At 42.7% G+C, this 22,500-nt stretch overlaps 2 long non-coding RNA genes across 12 annotated transcripts in view; one reads left to right on the plus strand and one right to left on the minus strand.

The window, feature by feature from the left end:
* LOC135230104 (uncharacterized) overlaps positions 1-22,500 on the plus strand; it is a 617,741-nt gene that overhangs the window by 528,548 nt on the left and 66,693 nt on the right. For 7 of the 11 annotated variants that reach the window (XR_010320749.1, XR_010320742.1, XR_010320747.1 and 4 more), the window contains exons 5-6: positions 60-234; positions 19,908-21,313. This is a non-coding gene — a long non-coding RNA (uncharacterized LOC135230104). The remainder of the gene's footprint in view (positions 1-59; positions 235-19,907; positions 21,314-22,500) is intronic. The other 4 variants (XR_010320751.1, XR_010320752.1, XR_010320746.1 and 1 more) reach the window with 1 other exon arrangement.
* LOC135230107 (uncharacterized) overlaps positions 1-22,500 on the minus strand; it is a 495,299-nt gene that overhangs the window by 336,911 nt on the left and 135,888 nt on the right. The gene's annotated exons all lie outside the window — the stretch shown is intronic.

Below are 22,500 nucleotides of genomic sequence, written 5' to 3' on the forward strand. Positions count from 1 at the left end.
CAGGTTTGATATACTCAAGGGCATACTTTGACTCATGGACTTGTTTTAATTTTCTTCAGCTTCAACTTGAACGTGAATATGAGCAGCTGATCATCTGTTCTGCAGTCAGCCCCTGGCCAGATTCTGACTCATGATATTGACCTTCTCCATCATCACCTTCCACAAATTTGATTCCTGTCTATTCTGCCTGGAATGGTGCACGAGTATAGTCACCGTTTATGCTCCTGATGAAAGGTATGTGCAATGAATAAGTCATTGGTCTTGCCAAATTCTATCATGTAAGCTTCAGTGTCATTTCTATCATCAATACCTTATTTTCCAACTACTGATTTGTCTGCTTTGTTTTCAACTTCGCATTCCAATTACGTAATTATCAGTACATCTTGATTGATCAATGCATCATGTTTGATCAGTTTCAAACTGCAGAACTTGGTAAAAACCTTCAACTTGTTCATCTTTCACATTCATGATTTGTGTGTAAATTTGAATAATAGTCTTATTAACTGGTCGTCCTGGTAGGCCTGTGGATATTATCCTATTGCTCGTAGTGTTGTACTTCAGAACAGATCTTGAAATGTTCTTTGTAGCGATGAATATGATGCCGTTCTCTACAGTATCTCAATCCTGGCATAGTAGAACATACCATTGTCTAGTTTAAAATGTCCAAAACCAAGCTATTTCAGCTCACTAATGCCTAGGATTATTGACCTTTTATGCATTCCATTTCATTTTTGATGACTTCCAATTTCCCCAGATTCATAATTCCTTCATTCCACACTCTGAGTATTAATGGATTTTTGCGTCAGTTTCTTCTCATTTTGAGTTGTGCCCCATCAGCAAATGTCATTAAAGTGGGATCTACTTTGAGGAGGTAGCTCTTCCCCACTCGTATTTTGAGTGCCTTCCAACCTAAGGGGTTATCCTCTGTCATTCAGCCAGACAGTGTTCCAGTACTATTCGTAAGATTTCACTGGCCAGTTTTTTTTAGAAATAGATCACTAGGTCCTTTTTCCTAGTCTGTCTAAAACCAGAGCTCCACTCAAAGCTGTCTACCATGGGTGAACCTGGTGGTATTTGAAATACCGGTGGCATAGCTTCCAACATCACAGCAACATGCAAGCCACCACAGTACAACAAACTGACAGAAGAGTGGTGGGAGTTAAAAATGAGAAGAACCAAAAAGAGTGCTTCTTCCATGTCTGCTGATTTAGAGGAACCATGAGAAATTGTCAAGTGAAGAGTGATTCAGAGAAAAACATGGGTAGAGTGTGACCTAATTTCCATAAAAACAAACAAATGAATGTCCTTACGTGTGTCCTGGCAAAAAGAAGTATGTAAAAGGATACATATGTATCTTTGGACACTGGACACTTTGGGGGAGCAGGTACAATATACTTACGTGGGGATGGCTCTTATTATAACTTCTGTATACAAATCTCTATTGTTAAATGTGTTATAAGAATGTAAAACCTTTTAAAGTTTAGTAACATCATACGTGTATGTGTGTGTATTTGAAACTTTTTTTTTTTGACTATTTTATAAATGTGTTTTTTAGTTATCTAGTTTAGTGTGGCTATAGCAAAGATACCACAAGTGGATGGCTTTAACAAACAGAAACTTATTCTCTCACAGTTTAAGAAGCAAGAAGTTTGAAGTCAGGGCACCAGCTCTAGGAGAAAGCTTTCTGTCTTTGTGGCTCTGGGGGAAGGTCCTTGTCATCTATCTTCCCCTGGCCTAGGAAATTCTCAGCGCGTGGACGCTGGGTCAAAAAGACGTGCTCCACTCCAGGCACTTCTTCCTTGGTGGTATGAGGTCCCTCTCATTTCTGCTTACTTTTCTCTTTGTATGTCAAAAGAGACTGACTCAAGACTCACCCTAATCCTGTAGATTGTGTCCTCCCTCATTAACCTAACTGCCTCTAATCCCGCCTCATTAACATCACAGAGGTTAGAATTTACAACCCATAAGTAATCACATCAGATCACAAAATGCAGGACAGCCACACAATACTGGGAATCATGGTCTGGCCAGGTTGACACACATTTTGGGGGACACTATTCAATCCATAACAATAGAGAAAACACTGTCTTCAATGCCAGATTCAGAGACTTTTATCCATCTATGAAGGGCAAACACAGAAACTGAACAAAATTCAGACCAGCGAATTATTGCTTGCTCTTGTAACTAATGACTTCTTCTGGCCTCTATGCCTGGAAATGGCCAAAAACAATTCTGTGAGGATTAATTCAGTCACTGCTCAAACATCTACTGCATGTACATGTCTACAGGTAAGGAAGAATGCTGGACACCATGTGTGATTCATTAAGTAACACGGGGACCATTAGACTATTGTTCTCCTTCTCTGATATGCCACTATCACCTTCTCCCCTTGTTGTTCTCCTGAAAAACCCACGCTTGTATATTCTAGGCTTTTTTCCAGGATTGAATTTGCAGGAAGTTAAAGATATATCTTTGAAAGATAAAGAAGACTTTGGCCACATTGTCTTTAGACAGTTGAACTTCCCAGCCAACCTCTGTGCAGGATGGGAATTCACAATCCCTCCTACACAGTACCTCTGAGCAGGACGGGATTTCTGTTTCATTGTCAGGAGAAGGTGGAATTCACCCGTCTTCAGAAAACTTACTTTCCTTTGCCTCAAACTGTCCTACTCAGGATCTGTCACGGTCACTCTGAGAAATTCACATGGGCAGCCTGTATGGAAGTGCCCATCCTAGAGGCCCTGCCCTCCCTTCCTTGCTCCATAGGGCTTCCTCTGACACTTGGGGTCGCATCTCCCAGGGAGTACACACCTCTGGCACTTCCAGGGATTCCCAGGCCCTGGGATACTGTGGATGGGACTTGGAACTCAATCTGTTTCTTCCCATCCTCACCTTTGGTTATCTGTGTTCTGTCTTCACCAGATTTAGGAGGCCTTGTCTTCTCTTTGCTCGTTTCATCTCAGTCAGGCTTTTCTATTCCAATTCTCTGATCTCAGAACAGATCAGGTTAGACCACAGAAAAGAGAAAGACCAAGCAAACATCACTGATCTGTGCAGAAGCTGCTGGGAAGGGATTCGATTCTCATTGGTTTAGGGTTTTAAGCCCACTGCTCACCAGCAGGCAGGTTCCCCCCAGAGTCTGGCTTCTGTCTGGTACCTTGTACTACAAAGAACTCAGTGACCAGCCCACCTTCACAATCACACCTCCCTTAGAGCTATCTTTGCAGAGGCTCTTTCTCAGACTTCCATGTCCCACTGAAATCCCATTTCTCTTTCCTTACAAACATTGTGCTCATTCTCAGGGCCCTGAGACCTCATCTGCAGGTGAGTCTTGTCCTCTTCTCTCCTTGGTGGGGGGAGCTTTTGAGTGGACCTCATGTCTTTGGACAGATATCCTAGGGCTTCTTCCACCCTGGTGCTCTAGGGCTGGATCTCTCCATGTAGTAGAGGGGGCGTGGAAGGGGCACAAGGCTAAAAGAGTGGATCTTCCAGGTGAAGTGGGTTTAAGAAGCCTGAATGAAGTTCTTCCCTGAAGGGTGCATATTTTGCAGTCCAGACATCCTGCTTCTCTCAGTCTAAGAGTCCTAGCACGTCTTCAGGTGCTTTCTCCTTTGACCTTGAGGCCATGCCTGCACCGTCTGCAGCCAGGTCTCCCACATGTGTAGCATCAGCAGTAGGTGTGGTAGCCTCTTCAGCCCCTGTCTCCTGCTCCAGATGCTCCTGGAGGTGCCTGGCTCTTCTTGCCAGGACTCCAGGATGCTGACCAGGAACTCAGTGTTGGTTAGACTGAGGGCAGACATGATGGCACTCACTTTCTTCAAAAACTCAGCCTCAAGACCAAGGGCCTTTTGCCAACAGGGGTGTGAGATGTTTTGGTCTGGTCTGCCAGACCATGGCTAACCCCTTGACCTTACACACTTGGGTTAAATACTCATACTTGACCTATTGATCTCTGGAGTAATTTGATGAGTGAGAATTCTGCCTAGTGGAAGCTGATGAAAAAGGCCTTGCTGATACTTGGGGAATCTTCCTGGGCTTGGAACCTGGGCTTTTTGTTCTCATGTTCTACCCTGAGTGACACTTTCCTCTTGGGTTGGGGCTTGCAATAGTGGAGAGTTAATTTACATGAACCCTCTGGGCTCTGGTGTCTCAACTGTGACCTAAGTCTCTGGTCTCAGGGATCCCTGGAGGCCTCTCCATCACCACCATCCTCCACCTCCACAGTCCCCATGGTTTCTTTCTTCTTCCCCAGGCACAGACCATACTTTAGGGAATTTACTCTGGGCAATAAAGTCTCCTCCAGAAAATTTCAGTGATGGTACTACCTTATAGCAAAAGTCTATCGTTTTTCAAAAAATTATAATACGTTGATTAAAAAAAAAAAACTCCCAGTTTTCTTTTAGTAGATTCCAATTCATAGCAACCCTGTAGGACAGAGTAGAACTCCCCATAGGGTTTCCAAGGAGCAGCTCGTGGATTCCAACTGCCAAACCTTTTAGTTCGCAGCCAAACGTTTATCCAGTGATAGTTTATAATATAAACAGAGGATCACCACATTAAAAAAAAATTTTTTTTTTTGCATTTGTTGGACGGAAGTGAATTTGCTCCTGTGGAATATGGAAATTACCTCATCCTCTACACCTTCATGATAATACATGGTTTCTCTAAAAGCTGTTTTCTATGAAAGTTATTTTTTTTAGTAAATTTAGAGTGTAAACATTGAAACAGGAGAATCGGTCTCCTCTTTGTAACTTGTTTTCTTCCTCCTTTTAAGGGAAGGATTTTCATAGAAGGAATTATACTTAAGGAGACAGCGTAATTTGTACTTTTCTGTGTAATTTAAAACTTCTTCTCGTACCCTTAACTAGCCTACACCAGGAGATTAAAATTGCCTTTCTCTGAACAGAAGCCCATTACCATGTCCTTCAGGGTGAGGCAGAAACAGATGTCCACATTTGAGAGTCTGATGGCACAAACCTTAGTAGCTGAATCACAACCATGCCTCCTGTGGGGGGGGCGGGGCTTGTATATGTCAGCATAAGGGTCAGTATTTTTCTGAGTTTGAGGGAAAGATTGGCGAGTTAAGGAAGAAAGAGAAGGAGTTTGGGAGGGGAGTGTAAGCTCCAGTGACAGACAGAAGATGGGGTGGGGGATCTCTCAAAGGGTATTAGAGGCCAGTCAGAAAAGCAGGAAGCAGCAGGAAGCAGGGCCAGTGGAGGGCAGCACTGGGTGGAGGAGGACAGCAGAGGTAATAGTAGTGGGAAGGGCAACAAAACTGGCCTGAAAAGAGTGATAAATGACTGATCCTAGATGAAGCTCAGGTTAAGAAAAGTAGGAAAATAAAAAATTCTATCCTGTAGCCATGTTTGTGGTTAGGGGTTGTTAGGCTCTTGAGGGAGGTGGGCAGGAGACACAGGAGGGGAAGGGGAGTTTCTGGATCTAGGGAGGAGTCTACAGCCCTTCTTCTGCCCTCAATGATGTGGGTTCTGGGCTCGTCAACCTACCACTCCCAGAACCTCCTGAGAAATTTCCTTAGTTCTTCACATGGTATATTAATTCCATCTCATTAGAAAATATAATAATTAAGTAGGCTTCTTGCTACCCACCCTTTCCATCATCCTATACTCTCTGCCCCAGTTGCCCACTGGCTTCCTTCCTTTCCACCATGTTCAGATCCAGAACAAAAGAGTGCCTTTTCTGCAGCTATTCTGGAAAGCTCTCAAACTTACAATTGAATTCTTTCGTTTCATCCCTCATTTATTCCTACATTTCTTATCGACAAAATAAACTTTGGTTAATTGTCTACTAAATGACAGAAAATGCTTTCTCAGAAGAATCTTCCTTGTGACCTTATCCATTCGTTCCAAATCCTTCATCTTGTCCTACCATGGCTCTCTTTTCTGGTGGAAGTCAAACCTTTTGTTCTGTAGCACTCAGCAATCTGGGACAACTTTTCCTCACCTTTATCTAGAGTCTTAGAGAAAGGCCTTTTCCTCGTGTGTCACTGTTTCATCCTGCTTGGGTGAAGATGTCCAAACATAATGGTGTGAAGGACCTTTATCCCTTCTCCCATCAGGAACCTTTGATAACCTGGGGACTCTGGCTTGCTCCTGAATTTCCTTGATTCAGTAGCTACAATTTCTCTCCCACAAGACCTGAGGTTGGCACCCTTTTCAAAAAGCAGCTGAGATCTGAGTTAGCACCAAGGCTTCCGTAATCCTGTGTGACATCATTGCTGACACTGCTGAGTTCCATGGGCCCAGTTTGAAGCTAAACACGGCAACCAGAAAAACATGAAACTGTCAGGTAGGCGCTTGAGAAGTGCTAGTGCCAATGTGGGAAGAAGGAGATTAGATACTAAAAATGAATTGAAACTTTTCCGTGCCGTGTAAGGGGTTACTATCCCTTGGTGGGTAAAGAGAGCACAGGGAATGATAACAGTATCACGGGTAGCTGCTTTCTCCCAGTCCTCTCATTTGACTCTGTTGGAATCATGTCTCTCCAGCTCTGGTTATAAAATGTCCACTCTGAGCCCCTCTTAGGTCTCCTTAGCCTCTGAGTCTTCACACAGGCTCTGCTCTCTGACTAGGAGATGTTCTCTCCCTTCCCGTCTGCTGGTCTACTCTCCCTGGTGAAGCGTGAAGGTGAAGAAAACTGACCCCACTGGAACAGATTAGGCTTATGACTTCACCAAAAAGCCCTAAGACTCAGGAGTTTTGTGGCCAGCCAGAATGGGAAGTTTGGGAGTTGACTTGGGGAAAGCCCATGACAGACTCTGCTTTTGTTTAGGAGGCCATTTAGAAGAGAAACCAGCCAATGGGGAGACCATTTGAGGAAGAAATTAAGAAGGTTGGGGTGGTGATGAGGAAGGAGCAGACTTCTCCAAGGAAAATAAAAGTTTCAACATGGGGATGGTAGGGGCTTGTGTTGTGTGACCCCAAAGGACAGAAGAGGCAGGAATGGTAGGGAAACAATAGAACAAAAGATAATCCGTGCCTCTTCACAAATGTAACAAATGCCCCAGTGTTTTCAGCCTGTTTCCTCAGACTTTTGTCATCAAGCCATCCCTCCCCTTTTACTGAAGCCTCTGGAAAATACCTGGGGCTTCCTGGATGCTTGGCCTTTTTTCACCCCTTAATTATTCAGTCATATTCCCAACTTGGTTCAGGCATCACTTCCTGGTTGTAGTCTTCCCTGAATCTTCTCCTGGTAGATGAGTCCACTTCTTGCTCTGTACTCCATTGTACCCAGGAAACCCTTTACCACAGCATAAAACACAATTGCATTTACTACACATTCTTCCCCTCTCTGTGCCCATGCCTTCTATGAGACTCCGGAGCACCTTTCATTAGCAGGAGGAGTCTTCTTCTACCTGTTGAAGGCAGACCTTACGGTTGCTTCAGCCTTTGAGATAGTAGCAGAGATGATACAAGGAGAGAATTGAAAAGATTTTACATTGAGTCTTGCCGTTTTGTTGCTCTTAAACCCTGAGAACCTGTGGGAATGACCCCAGGCCAGCCTGCTGAATGATGAGGGACCATTGGAAAGAGGATCCAGCGGTTTCACTGAGTTGATTTTATGAAACTGGCTCGCAGGTGACCTGGAATCAAATTGTAGACACATGAGTAAGCCCTGATGCGAGCCACTGTGGCTGGCCCAGATCAGAAGAACCCCAGAGTGACAACCTGAAAAATTATGAGCTTAGTAAATGGTTGTTTTTTTAAGACACTACCTATTGGAGTCATTTGTTACACAGCAATAGGTGACTGATACACCTGTTAACTTGGCCGTTTCTCTCACCAGGCAGTGAGGCAACTTCTCTAAGTCATTTCATCACCAAGAGCATCTGGCCTAGGGTCTGACATGTAGCTGTTCATACAGGAAATCTTTGTTGACTTAATGCATGAATGAGTAATACAAATTGTATGTGCGAGTCTGCACAAAATCATTATGAAAAAAAGCATGATTTTTTAAAAAATAAAATGAATTGAGGCTCAGAACTACCTGCTTACAAAATTGAGGGGAGTTTTTAACCTCACTTACTTTTAGGGTACTCCCTCATCCAGATATGCAATAATTCCCAGGGTTTAATGAAGGACCAGTGCTTGGAGAAGACCTTCAACACACCCATTGCCTCAGCCTATGTGGGTGATCTCTCTAGAAGCATTCGTTCTGCTGTTTCCATTCTCAGCTGGAGCATGAGAGCCTTGGTGGGGCTGTCAACAGCATAACAGGTTTTGTCTACTTATGTGCCTGCATCAGCCTTTGAGGTTCTGTAACCTACTCCAGGGCACTATCAAGAAGCAGGTCCTACCCCTTCCCAATGTCTAGGACCCTACTATCTCACTGTCACTCTTCCCCTGGGCTCCAGTTCACTCAGTCTGATCACCTCAGTGAGCTGAGGCTTTTACCACAGACTCTTCAGAGTCTTGAAGTTTCAGGGCTTCAACACTGTGAGTCCAGCTATCTCCTTGAAATGAGGTAGGGAAGGAGGAAAAATGTAGGAAGATTTTATTTTCCATTTAATGTTGCAATAAAATTTCTTGCCATGCATTTTCGAAGGGTCCTGCCTAACAATTCCCTCTGTTCTCTTCCAAGATGTAGGACGATGAAGAGGGAGTGTTTGTTGTGTCATAATCTGCAGAAGGCCGCAAAGTGCACATGGGGTCCATTCCCCCGATGCTCACACTAGAGCACCCCACCCATGTGGAAATCTCTGCAAGTGTTACTGAGTCCCTCCCACATCCACAGTGAACAGCTTTCAGATTCTTATAAGAGGGAATTGTGTCCTAACACCAGCTGCTCCCTGGAAACCCTATGGGGCAGTTCTACTCTGTCCTATAGGGTCTCTGAGTCAGAATTGACTAGATGGCTACAGGTTTGGCTTTTTCTTTCAGCCGAGTGGTGAGAGTTTGATGTCAGCTCCATAATCATGTTATTAAAAAATAATGACAGGGTAGCAGGTGAAAGTAACAAAACAAAACTGAAATGTAATGGCTTTTTCACATTTATTGGCCCCACAGAGTTCCTTCGAGGTGTTTACTTTTCACTAGATTCGGAGAAATGTTTGTGAGAGAGACACAGCTTGAGATAGCTCCAAAATTACGTTTCCCTCCTTAATGTTAGGTTACATTAAGAGCTGGTTGGCTGGTTTATCATCTGCCTGCTTCACAAAAATAGAAGGCCCATGCAGGCAGGAACTTGTCTGTTGTGTTTGTCAGAGCATCCTGGTACCTGGTGCCTAAGAAGTGCTAAAAAATGATTTGAGTGAATGTGGGTGGGTTTTTATAAAAAACACTGTGTTGCTGTCTTTATTTAGTTAAATAGTGAAAACAGGGATAAGGAAAATGGAGACAATTATTTGTATAATTTAGAGTTACATAAGATGAGAATAGAACTTGAATAATGAAGATAAAAAAATAAGCTGTGTGGATGGAATGTACCCCCTTCCCTTTGCTTTGGAGGGAGACATTTTAAAATTGGATTGTTTTTTCCCTACTGATTTATAGGTTCTATATGTTAATTGAAAGGTAGTCTTTTAGGAATCACAAATATTTCTATTGAGATACAATTCACCTGCCGTAACACTGCCTTTGAAAATATGCACAATACCTTGGCTTTTAGTATATGGGCAGACTTGGCACAACAGTCTCCACTGTCTAGCTTCAGAATATTTTCAGTGCCCCGTAAATAAAGGCCCTTGTTAATAAAGGCGTATTAACAGTCATCCTCATTACTCCTTTCCTCCACGCCGTAGCAACCACTAATCTACTTCTGTCTGTGTTGGTTTGTCTGTTCTGGACATTTCATGTAAATGGAATCATGCACGATGCGGTCATTTGTGTTTGGCTTCTTTCATTTAGCGTAATGTTCTCAAGGTTCGTCCATGTTGTGGCATGTATCAGTACTTGGTGCCTTTTCATGGCTGAGTAATATTCCAGTCTATGAATATACCACATCCTGTCTATCAGGTCATGACATGTGGGTTCTCTCCACATTTTGGCTGTTACGAATAACACTACTAGGAATACTCTGTGTAAGTTTGTATGTGAACATGCTTTTGATTCTCCGGGCTACAGACCTAGGTGTGCAATTGCTGTGTTGTATGGTAATTCTCTGTTTAACTTTCTGCAGAATTGCCAAACCATTTTCCAAAACAATTGGATCATTTTACATTTCCACCAGTGGTATTCCAGCTTCTCCACATCATCACCGACACTTGTTGTCCATCCTGTTGAGTTTAGCCATCTTACTGCTTTTGAAATAATAGTGCACTTTAGTTTAGATTTGAATTTCCCTGATGACTAATGAGGTTACGCTTCTTTTCCTGTGCTTGTTGACAGTTTCTACATCTGATTTTGAGAAATCTCTATTCAAATCCTTAGCCTGCAAACTTTTTTTCAGCTTTTTGCCTGTATTTTTACTCTCTTCATATACTTTTTGATATGCCAAAGATCTATAGATCTTAACAGTTTTAGCCTTCATATTTTGGGATTTTTAAAAAGTCTTTCTCTTTTATCAATAAAAAGAAAATAAAAACTTCTAAAATTTTTATGGTTGCATATTTTAATTTTAAATATTCGATCCATCTGGAATTTTGTTTTGTGTAAGGTATGAGAAAAAGGATGAAAACATTTTTACAGGTGGTCTGAGTGATTACCAGATTGCTACAAACGCTCCTTTTCCCATGACCCATATCTTCACTGCATTTTCCCGTAGTCCGTACAGAGAAGCCTTTTTACAAAGGGAGGCCACCATTCCCAGCCATTTCATTTTAAGGTTTGTTTTCTGCAATTAAATCCCTTGTGTGTCTTATCTACACACCTTTTCTTTTAAGCTAATACAAATTTTGTGTGAATAGGACCTTGGCGAGTGTAAGATGGGCTTGAATTTCATAACTGGTTCCGTGTGGTGTAGCCCAGCAGACGGACAGACAGAAGCAGGGGCTGCAGAGGCGACAGAAGCTATGAGAACGGGAGCCTCTAGAGATTTGCTGTGGAATTTCACATAAAGCTCTAGACTTTTCTGTGTAAACTTATCATCATATATGGACATCACCTTAGAACAGACAGAGAATAATGCTTTAAAAGTTAGACATTCCTAAGGAAGGTGTTCATTCCTTAGCGGATGCTGAGAAGTGTATGTGTTTTGGTGAAGATATGTACCCATTTCTACTGGGTATGTATCTAGAAGTAGCATTGCTGGGTCCTGGGATATATGTATGTTCACAGCTCTTGTAAATACAGACAAAACATTTTTAAACTGGTTGTATCAAATTACACTTCCAGTAGCAGTAGATTAGAGCTCCATTTACTCCACGTTATACCCAATAGTTGGTATTTTCCATCCTTTCCATTTTAGCCATTCTGGCGTGTAGCGGATAGTATCACATTATGGCTTTTTATTAGAATTTCTCTGATAACCAGTGAAGTTTTGTCACTTTTCATATGTTTCTTGGCCATATAGAAATCTTTTATACAGTGTACAAGTATTCGCTCATTTTTCTATTGAACTGTCCGCTTCCTTTTTCCTTTTTGGATTGTTCTTTATGTATTCCAGAACCAAGTCAGTATTAGGATATATGTATTGCAAATAACTTCTGCTACCACATGAATTCACCCTTGTGGCTTGTCGTGAACTTTCAGATGCAAACACCCGTCTTTTACAAAAACAAGCAAATGTGTAGACATAAAAGTTTATTAGGGGTTACCAGGGGCAGGAGGGAGGAAATAAAGTGGTGTTCCTGCATATGGAGACTGAGTTCTGGTTAACAGTGGTAGGAAAGTCACATTGATTAAGGGCAGGGTTGCACAGCCAATTAATGGTAATTACTGTCAGTTGTTCAGTCACCAAAGGTTGTGTGGTATGTTTACAACAACAACGATGAGCAGCTGCTGGGGCAACATAATAGTACTCAACGGATGAGGCGTATTCTTTTATTATACTTTTCTCTATTTTCTAATTTGTTTTTATAACATGCTACTGTTCAAATTTATAAAATGTTTGCATGATGAAAGTGGATAACAAGGTCTATCCCACCCATTACATCCTTCTAAGGTTTAAATGAGGGACTACATGCCATCAGCAGAGGCTCAGCCTTGGTTGGCACTCGATAAATACTTGATTTCTCCCACTCTTCTGGCTCACTGTCTTCTCCCCTGGTTTATTTGCTCTTCTCTTTCGAGCTGGAAGCATGTGACCAGAGGCTTCCCGACACCATCATTCTGCTTTCCATACCAATGTTATTGTAGTCTTGGGTTCCTGGGCAGCCTCTCCACAGGTTTAATTCTTTCACTTCTGTTCATTTATTGTTTAAATATATTCGTTTAATTTTGTCCTGCTTGTAGAAGTATATTCTAGTCATTGAAAATTTGGAGACTACCCCAACACACATGGGAACACCATGAGTAAGAATAGACTCCACGGCAATGGGTTTTATATGTGTGTCGCACACATTTATGTATATTCACTTAAATATTATATCCTGCTCCTTTCACTCAATATTATATTTCCATGATAAAGTTTTGTTTATTTTACAGACATCAAATTGTTTTATTATATTCTGCTGTGTGCAAGGAGTATATAATTTTAGCAATTTGAGTATAGTTGAAATATTAAATGTGCATGTTTCTAGTAATCTTCAACCTATACTTAAATCTTTTAACAAAAATCTTTGCTATTGAACCTTTTTTTTTATTTGTTATTCAGCATTCTTTAACACTAGGAGATAGTCTCAGGATCAACTCAGATCATATTTTCTCCCTCTTACACACGAAGGCCCTTAAAGTATTCAAAGATTGTCGTTGTTGTTGTTAGGTGCCGTCGGGTCGGTTCTGACTCATAGGGACCCTATGCACAACAGAACGGAACACTGCCTGGTCCTGGGCCATCCTTACAATCATTGTTATGCTTGAGCTCATTGTTGCAGCCACTGTGTCAATCCCCCTCATTGAGGGTCACCCTCTTTTCCGCTGACCCTGTACTCTGCCAAGCATGATGTCCTTCTCCAGGGACTGATCCCTCCTGACAACATATCCAAAGTATATAAGACGCAGTCTCGCCATCCTTGCCTCTAAGAAGCATTCTGGCCGCACTTTTTCCCAAACAGATTTGTTCATTCTTTTGGCAGTCCATGGTATATTCAATATTCTTCACCAACACCACAATTCAAAGGCGTCAACTCTTCTTCGGTCTTCCTTATTCATTTTCCAGCTTTCACATGTATATGATGTGATTGAAAATAGCATGGCTTGCGTCAGGCGCACCTTAGTCTTCAGGGTGACACCTTTGCTCTTCAACACTTTGAAGAGGTCCTTTGCAGCAGATTTGCCCAATGCAATGTGTCTTTTGATTTCTTGACTGCTGCTTCCATGGCTGTTGATTGTGGATCCAAGTAAAATGAAATCCTTGACAACTTCAATCTTTTCTCCATTTCTCCTTTTGTTGCACATTGGTCCAGTTGTGAGGATTTTTGTTTTCTTTATGTTGCAGTGTAATCCATACTGGAGGCTGTGGTCTTTGATCTTCATTAGTAAGTGCTTCAAGTCCTCTTCACTTTCAGCAAGCAGGGTTGTCATCTGCATAATGAAGGTTGTTAATGAGTCTTCCTCCAATCCTGATGCCCCGTTCTTCTTCATATAGTCCAGATTCTCGTATTATTTGTTCAGCATACAGATTAAATAGGTATGGTAAAAGAATACAACCCTGACGCACACCTTTCCTGACTTTAAACCAATCAGTATCCCCTTGTTCTGTCTGAACAACTGCCTCTTAATCTATGTAAAGGTTCCTCATGAGCACAATTAAGTATTCTGGAATTGCCATTCTTCCCAGTGTTATCCATAGTTTGTTATGATCCACACAGTTGAATGCCTTTGCATAGTCAATAAAACACAGGTAAACATCCTTCTGGTAGTCTCTGCTTTCAACCAGGATCCATCCAACATCAGCAAGGATATCCCTGGTTCCACGTCCTCTTCTGAAACTGGCCTGAATTTCTGGCAGTACCCTGTCGATATACTGCTGCAGCCGTTTTTGAAAGATCTACAGCAAAATTTTGCTTGTGTGTGATATTAATCATATGGTTCTATAATTTCCACATTCGTTTGGGTCACCTTTCTTGGGAATAGGCATAAATATGGATCTCTTCCAAAAAAAATATATATATATATATTTCTTTTTTTTTTTTTTTCCAGTCAGTTGGCCAGGACGCTGTCTTCCATATTTCCTGGCATAGACGAGTGAGCATCTCCAGTGCTACATCTGTTTGCTGAAACATCTCTATTGATATTCCATCAATTCCTGGAGCCTTGTTTTTCGCCAGTGCCTTCAGAACAGCTTTGACTTTTCTTCCTTCAGTACCATTGGTTCCTGATCATAGGCCACCTCTTGAAATGGTTGAATAGTGACCAATTCTTTTTGGTATAATAATTCTGTGTATTCCTTCCATCTTCTTTTGATGCTTCCTGCGTCGTTTAATATTTTCCCCATGGAATCCTTCACTTTCGCAACTCGAGGCTTGAATTTTTTCTTCAGTTCTTTTAGCTTGAGAAACACCAAGCATGTTCTTCCCTTTTGGTTTTCCATCTCCAGCTCTTTGCACATGTCATTATAATACTTTACTTTGTCTTCTTGAGAGGCCCTTTGAAATCTTCAGTTCTTTTATTTCATCAATTCTTCCTTTTGCTTTAGCTGCTCGAGGTTCGAGAGCAAGTTTCAGAGTCTCCTCTGACACCCATCTTGGTCTTTTCTTTCTTTCCTATCTTTTCAGTGACCTCTTGCTTTCTTCATGGATGATGTCCTTGATGTCATTCAAAAACTTGTCTTGTCTTCGGTCACTAGTGTTCAATGTGTCAAATTTATTCTTGAGATGGTCTTTAAATTCAGGTGGGATATTTTTGCTCTCATGGACTTGCTCTGATTTTCCTCAATTTCAGCTTGAACTTGAATATGAGCAATTGATGGTCTGTTCCACAGTCAGCCCCTGGCCGTTTTGTGACTGATGATATTGAGCTTTTCCATCGTCTCTTTCCACAGATGTAGTCAATTTGATTTCTGTGTGTTCCATCTGGCGAGGTCCATGTGTATAGTCACCGTTTATGCTGGTGAAAGAAGGTATTTGCAATGAAGAAGTCGTTGGTCTTGCAAAATTCTATCATTTGATCTCTGGCATTGTTTCTATCACCAAGGCCGTATTTTCCAACTACTGATCCTTCTTTATTTCCAGCTTTTGCATTCCAATAGCCAGTAATTATCAATGCATCTTGATAGCATGTTCGATCAATTTCGGACTGCAGCAGCTGAAAAAAATCTCCTATTTCTTCATCTTTGGCCCTGGTGGTTGGTGTGTAAATTTGAATAATAGTTGTATTAACTGGTCTTTCTTGTAGGAGTGTGGATATTATCCTATCATTGACAGCATTGTATTTCACGATAGATCTTGAAATGTTCTTTTTGACGATGAATGCAACATCATTCCTCCTCGAGTTGTCATTCCCAGCGTAGAAGACTATATGATTGTCTGATTCAAAATGGCCAGTACCAGCCCATTTCAGCTCACGAATGCCTAGGATATTGATGTTTGTGCATTCCATTTCATTTTTGATGATTTCTAATTTTCCAAGATTCATAATTCGTACATTCCAGGTTCCAATTATTAATGGATGTTTGCAGCTGTTTCTTCTCATTTTGAGAAGTGCCATATCAGCAGATGAAGGTCCTGAAAGCTTTACTCCATCCATGTCATTAAGGTTGACTCTACTTTGAAGAGGCAGCTCTTCCCCAGTCATGTTTTGAGTGCCTTCCAACCTGGGGGGGTCATCTTCCGGCCATATATCAGACAGTGTTCCGTTGCTGTTCGTAAGGTTTTCACTGGCTAATGCTTTCCAGAAGTAGATTTCCGGGTCCTTCTTCCTAGGCTCTCTTGTCTGGAAGCTCAGCTAAAACCTGTCCTCCATGGGTTACCCTGCTGGTATCTGAATACCGGTGGCATAGCTTCCAGCATCACAGCAACCCACAAGCCCCCACAATATGACAAACTGTCAGACACGTGGGGGTAGCAAACTATGATTTCATTCATCATTTTCATTTTTTCATTCAATCAATATCTAGAAAGATTCCATGTGCCAGGAATAGTCTACATCATGTGGACGCAGTGGTGAAAGGTACACATTGTCCCTGCCATTGTGAAGGGGACACCCAGTGCGGGTGGGAGGGGGACTGGTAAAATGCAGTCCAGAGAAAGGACAGACCATGCTCCAGGAACCACACTGGACTTCAGAGAGCTTTGTTGGCTGCCGTTCATCTGTCCGGCTTCTAGATGTCAGAGTGCCCTCAGGCTCAGTGCTTAGTCCTCTCTCTCTATATAGACACCCTCTCTCTAGGATGTCTCAGTGAGTCGGTGGCTGTCTGTAGCTGAGGATGTGATGTTTACACCTCCATCCATTTCAACTCCTCCTGGTTCATGACTTCTATTCAAATGTCAGCGTAACTCTCTGTACCGAGTTCTTCATCTGTAAAATGTGCCTTATAATGATACATTCCTCACATGGGTATCATGCAGAGCAAGTATCTTAAGAAAGGAGAAACCCTCACAAGAGTCCTGGCACCAGTAAGTGTTAGCTGTCAGTATTATTACCTGACATCTCCACGTAGATGTCTAACAGCTATGCCATGTTATCAATGCCATGAAACAATTCTTGGTCCCAACCCCATTCCACCCTTATCGATGAATTTCTCAGGGCTTCAGTGATGGGAATGTGTGCGTTTTCCCACATAATGGACATGGCTAATAAAGGTTGGCCTGGTCCTTCATAATAAGTTGCTCCAAAGTTTATATGGGTGGACTCAGACAAGTGATAGCCAACTAATATAGACAAAAAATAGAACTCTCAGCTGCTCATATTTGTACTCTCAGCCTAGAATATCTGGTGAGGGTACTATATGGACTGAATTGTGTAACCCCAAAGCTACGTTGAAATCCTAACTACTGTACCTATAAATGTGACCTGATTTGGATATAGGGGATTTTTAAAATTATTTTAATGAGACCATACCAGTGTAGGGTGGGTCCTAAACCTAATCCCTTCTGAGTTACAAAAAGAACAGAATAGACACAGACACAAACAGGGGAAGAGGGACACAGACAAAGGGGAAGATAATCTACAAGGCCAGGAACGCAAAGGGTGGCTGGAAGCTGCTAGAAGCTGAAGTAGACATGAGCCATGCCCTGAATTCCTACTTCTAGCCTCCCGAACTGTGAGAAAATAAATATCTGTTCTTTAAAGCCACCCAATTGTGTTATTTTTTTCTTATGGCAGCCCTAGATGACTAACACATACCCATGGTTATCCATGAAGCCTGGTGTAAAATAGTGTTCTCCCCTCCTTGTCTAGCCCACCCGAATCCTGCTATTTCCTTATCAGTGTCCTCTGCCTTCACTAAGAGCTACAACAGAGTCGGCTTGATGCTGATGCATAGAAATGCAGTTTATTTTTTAGTTTATATTTATGATTGACTAGCATTAATTTCAATGGTTTGTTAATTTTTCTGTGGAGGCATTTCTGTAATCTATGAGTAATAGCAGTTGCAGCTTTTCCTTCTTTTTGTTGTTGCTTTGTTCTAGCTTGGGCCTCCAGTGTTAAATATTTAATATAAATAATGATAGAAAGCATCCTTATTTTTTTAAAGAATTTTTTTGTGTGCTTTAAGTGAAAGTTTTCAAATCAAGTCAGTCTCTCACACAAAAACGCGTATGCACCTTGCTACACACTCCCAATTACTCTCCCCCTAATGAGACAGCCTGCTCTCTCCCTCCACTCTCTCTTTTCGTGTCCTTTTCGCCAGCTTCTAGACCCCCTCCACCCTCTCATATCCCTTCCAGGCAGGAGATGCCAACATAGTCTCAAGTGTCCACCTGATTCAAGAAGCTCACTCCTCACCAGCATCCCTCTCCAACCCATTGTCCAGTCCAATCCATGTCTGAAGAGTTGGCTTCGGGAATGGTTCCTGTCCTGGGGCAACGGAAGGTCTGGGGGTCATGACCACTGGGATCCTTCCAGTCTCAGTAAGACCATTAAGTATGATCTTATGAGAATTTGGGGTCTGCATCCCACTGTTCTCCTGCTCCCTCAGGGTTTCTCTGTTGTGTTCCCTGTCAGGGCAGTCATTGGTTGTAGCCGGGCACCATCTAGTTCTTCTGGTCTCAGGATGATGTAGTAACTGATTCACGTGGCCCTTTCTGTCTCTTGGGCTTGTAATCACCTCGTGTCCTTGGTGTTCTTCATTCTCCTTTGATCCAGGTGGGTTGAGACCAATGGATGAACCTCAGATGGCTGCTTTCTAATGTTTAAGACGCCAGACGCCAGTCTTCAAATTGGGAAAGCATCCTTATTTTAATGCTAATTAATTTTAAAGAGAATGTCCCACATTTCACTATGAACTATCATGCCAGTTGTATTTTTCCAACTTAAGGAACTCCTTTTCTGGTCCATGATTGCTCAGAGTCCTTATCTCTCAGTGTGATTGAATTTTATCAACTGCTTTGTCCCCATCTCTTGAGGTGAGCATGTCTTTTCTTCTTCCATCTATGCTTATGGTGAATTAAATTATTAAATCTTTAATGTTCACTCAAGCTTGCATGCTGACGATAAACCCCCTTGATGATGGCGTATTACCTGGTTTATACTTTGCTGGATTTCCTTTGCCAGTATTTTATGTAGGTTTTTGCATCTCAGTTACTTAGTGTGCTTGCCCTGTAACTCTTCTTCTACGATCCTTGTCTAATTTGGTGTCAATATTAAACTAGCCTTAGGGATGAAGTAGAGGAGCATCTCATCTTTTTCTCTTCTTTTCTGACTTTGCACAAGATTAAAATGCTCTGTTTCTTGCCTGTTTGCTGCAACCTGAATGAAAGTGGTCTCGGCCTCCTATTTTCTTAGGGAGATCTTGAACTACTGACCCATTTTGTGTAGTGATTAAAGGTCTTTTCTGGTGCTACTTAGAAAAATTTCCACTGCATGTTCTAGGCTGCTAGGATTTCATCTTTGAATGTTATGTTGTTATCACTATTTTCAGTCTCATCCACGTCAATTAATCAATCCCAGATTTTCCCTCATTTTTCCAAAGTCAAACTCTACATCTGTTCCTGGTACCAATTCCCTTATCTAAGACTTGTTTGCAAACAAAAATACAACCCAGCATCTTTGAGTCCATGATGTGAGAATACAGTCCCATATAACTTTTTTTGTAACTGTTTTTCTTGTTAAGTGTTTCTCCTCTTTTTTTTTTTTTTTTTTTTTGTTCATTTCCCACGTATCTAGCAGTTTCAAAGTTGTGCACTTCAGGTTGAGGTCATTAGCTGGATTGACTCCGTGCAGGGCCATGGGGTGCCAGTTGCAAATGGGCATCCAAAGAGCACTCCTCTAGAACTAGGAGGCAGGAGGAGGTGGTTGGGCGGTTGCGGGGGCGGGGGAGGGAACTGGGCAGGGCTGTGTGGAGAGGGGCGCCCAGGGGAGGTGCCAGGTCGGAGGCTGCCCCACCACAATCTCACGTGCATCAGGAAGGAGCTGGCTGCAGGAGCCTTTCGCCAGGCTTTCCCTGAACTCAGACCCGCTAGGCTCACAGGTCCCACCAGAACTAGGGGAAGCCTGAGTCTACCGAGGTCAAGTCCCAGGGTATACCCCTGAGCCCGGTCACAGTGCTTATGCTGGGATAGTAGGGCAGAGGAGGCGTATGGGGACTTGGGTCCAGAGGGTGACCCAGAAAGGGTGGGAGAGTTGTGGTCACCCTAGGACTCTGGCTCTGCACGTGAAGGGCCCCAGGTTGCACTTCCAGGAGGAGAAGGCAAAGCCACAGAGCCCACACTGCTCACACAAACAATCCCCCACCCCCCTCTGCCCTTTCTCCAGGCGGGACGCCCCTCCTGTGCTGTCCTCAGAAGGGCTCTTCAGGGACCACACCCCTAGTTTGCGGAGCAGCAGAGCCTGCCCCAGTCTGGACTAGGGACTTTATTTCTTCCACTCTCACCACTGGCTGAAGGCAGACTCCTGTCTCCACAGACTAAAGAGGAATTATCAAAATGAGCTCGAAACTCTAGATTTGAGTTAAGGATCATAAATTAACACAGAGAAATACAACTTTAACAACAAAGACCTGTTTGGAGCCCCAGTTGGAATTAAAAAAAAAAAAACTTGAACAGAGGGAGTGATAAAGGCTTCCTTCTTTTGCCATCCTCTCTCGGTGGTCCCAAGCTTTCTCATCTCCCACCTCACAAGACTGTATCAACTGCTTTGAGACTTTTAGAATAAAGATCCCCAGGCATATCACTGCTGTTACCCTGTGAGGATTTCCCCAGTGCTGGGTTAGACTAAGACAGAATCCTCCAGAGGCTTCCGGGGTCTGTGTACTGGATGGTCAACACACAGAGCCTCAGAGCCCACTTCATTTTTCCTGCAGTTGGGCATGACCCCAGGGACATGACCCTGAGAGTGCTGACACTTCCTGAAGCCAGTGACCCTCCCCCTGGGCTTCTCTCTGCCTGGGTCTCAGAATCTCTGAGGCCAACTTGTACCCTCGGAAGTGTTTCTGCTGAAGGACACGTAAACAGCACTGTGGGTTTGTGTCCTGCAGTCTGCAAAACTGCCTCCCCTGAGTGGGGTGAGGAGCTACTGGAATACTGAAACATTGAAATCATTAAAACTAGCAGAAGCCACAGCCCATGGTGCTGGGAGAAAACTGGGAAGGACGGAGAGGTGAAGAGGCTATAAAGGCCCAGGTGTGAAGGCGACCATGGGCCAGGATGTCCTGAAGTCGCAAAGCTGACCAATGCTGAGTGCCCTAAAAGCTGCCACTCCTGTGCCCATCTTTTCTTTCAATGGACAAAGTCTTTCCCTGCTCTTATGTGCCTGGGCTGGAAGGGCCTTTGACTTAGAACATGAAGCAGCCTCCAGAGCCTCTTGGGGCAAGTGATGGTCAAGGAGGCTCTGCCTAACCCCACCCTGCTCTTCCCACTTGTCAGAGGACCAGGAATTTCAGTCTTCCAACTCCTGGGCTGATCTAGTGACTCATAACAGGATTTCACTGGAACTGGAAGGTGTTGAAGACAGGAAGTACTCCTGGGTTTCTTCACCCAGCTGAATGCCTAGTTCCTGGTCTTATTACACGGCTTACATTCAGGATAAGAAGAGGCGTTTGGAGCTTTACGCATGACCTCTTAGCAGCGGTTTCTGTTCAGGAGTGAAGAGGTAAAAAGAAAGCAGTGTCTACTAAGTCCTTTTCCAAGAGTCTCAGGAAATTCTCACGAAGACCCTCTCAGGTAAGGACTGACGGGAAATGCCTTGGTTTAATATTAAACTTTGCCCTTGACACATTTTGTTTATGGAGGGCATATACAATATTGTCCGCTCAAGGAAGCACTGTAATTCTTATCTAGAATTTATGTAGAATGAGTATATATAAAACCTAAACTTGGTCCTTAAGCAAGGGGTTACCTCTCAGAGAAGGCCTATGGGAAGGTTTCTACCAAATTCTGTGGTGCTGCCATTGCTCCAAGGAGCCCAGGTGGTGCCAAGTTTGAGCACTCGGCTGTTAACTGAAGGTTAGTTTTTTGAACCCACCGAAAGGCTCTAAGGAGTAAAGACCTGGCGAACTGCTTCCATTAAGATTACAAACCAGGAAACCCTATCGGGGCAGTTATCCTTTTACACTGGGCCGCAATGACTCAGAAACCCACTCGATGGCACCTAGCAATAACAACAGGAAGCTGTTGCCCCCAATGTGCTTGAAGTGCCTCTCTGGGGAAGGCTGGCCTTCACAGCCAGCTCATGGCCACACGGGAACTGAGACTCATGTTTTGTTACCACACCTTAGTTTCAGTTAGTAAATTTATTTTCCAGTTTATTGACGAGACTTGACTACAGACATCTCTCAGGTATTGTCAAAATTAATTCCATTCTCTAGTAATGATTTGCCAGGATGTATTTCCAAGCATTTCCAAGAGACTGGAAAAACTTTCCAAAGAGGCTTGTCCAGCGCCATGTTGTGCAGTAACTACAGTGTTGATGTAGTATATTAACCACATAGTTTCCACGTTTTCTGCTTTCCTTAAATAACAACTGAAATTCCAAGTCTACCACCTGAAGTACTTCCCGTAGTGTTTCACTTAGAAGTCTGGTGGTGATGAATTCTCTCAGTTTTCTTTCCCCTAAGAATGGCATTATTTGAGCTTTACTCCTGAAGGTAATGATACATAGATACATGATACATAGAATTCTGGGTTAATATTTCCATCTTTCAGGGTTGAAAAAATGTTGTTTCACAATCTTTTTTTTTTTTGGCTTCCATGGCTTCTGATAGTGAATACAGAGTCATTCAAATTATTTTTCTCAGGTGAAATGTGTTGTTTTCTCTCTACCTCCTTCCTGAGTATTTTCTTGACCTTTGTTATTCTGCAGTTGATTTATATATATATGTGTGTGTCAACTGTTTTTCCCCTCCCGGGTA

This window comes from Loxodonta africana, unplaced genomic scaffold (genome assembly GCF_030014295.1).
Source record: "Loxodonta africana isolate mLoxAfr1 unplaced genomic scaffold, mLoxAfr1.hap2 scaffold_76, whole genome shotgun sequence".
Lineage (NCBI taxonomy): Eukaryota > Metazoa > Chordata > Mammalia > Proboscidea > Elephantidae > Loxodonta > Loxodonta africana.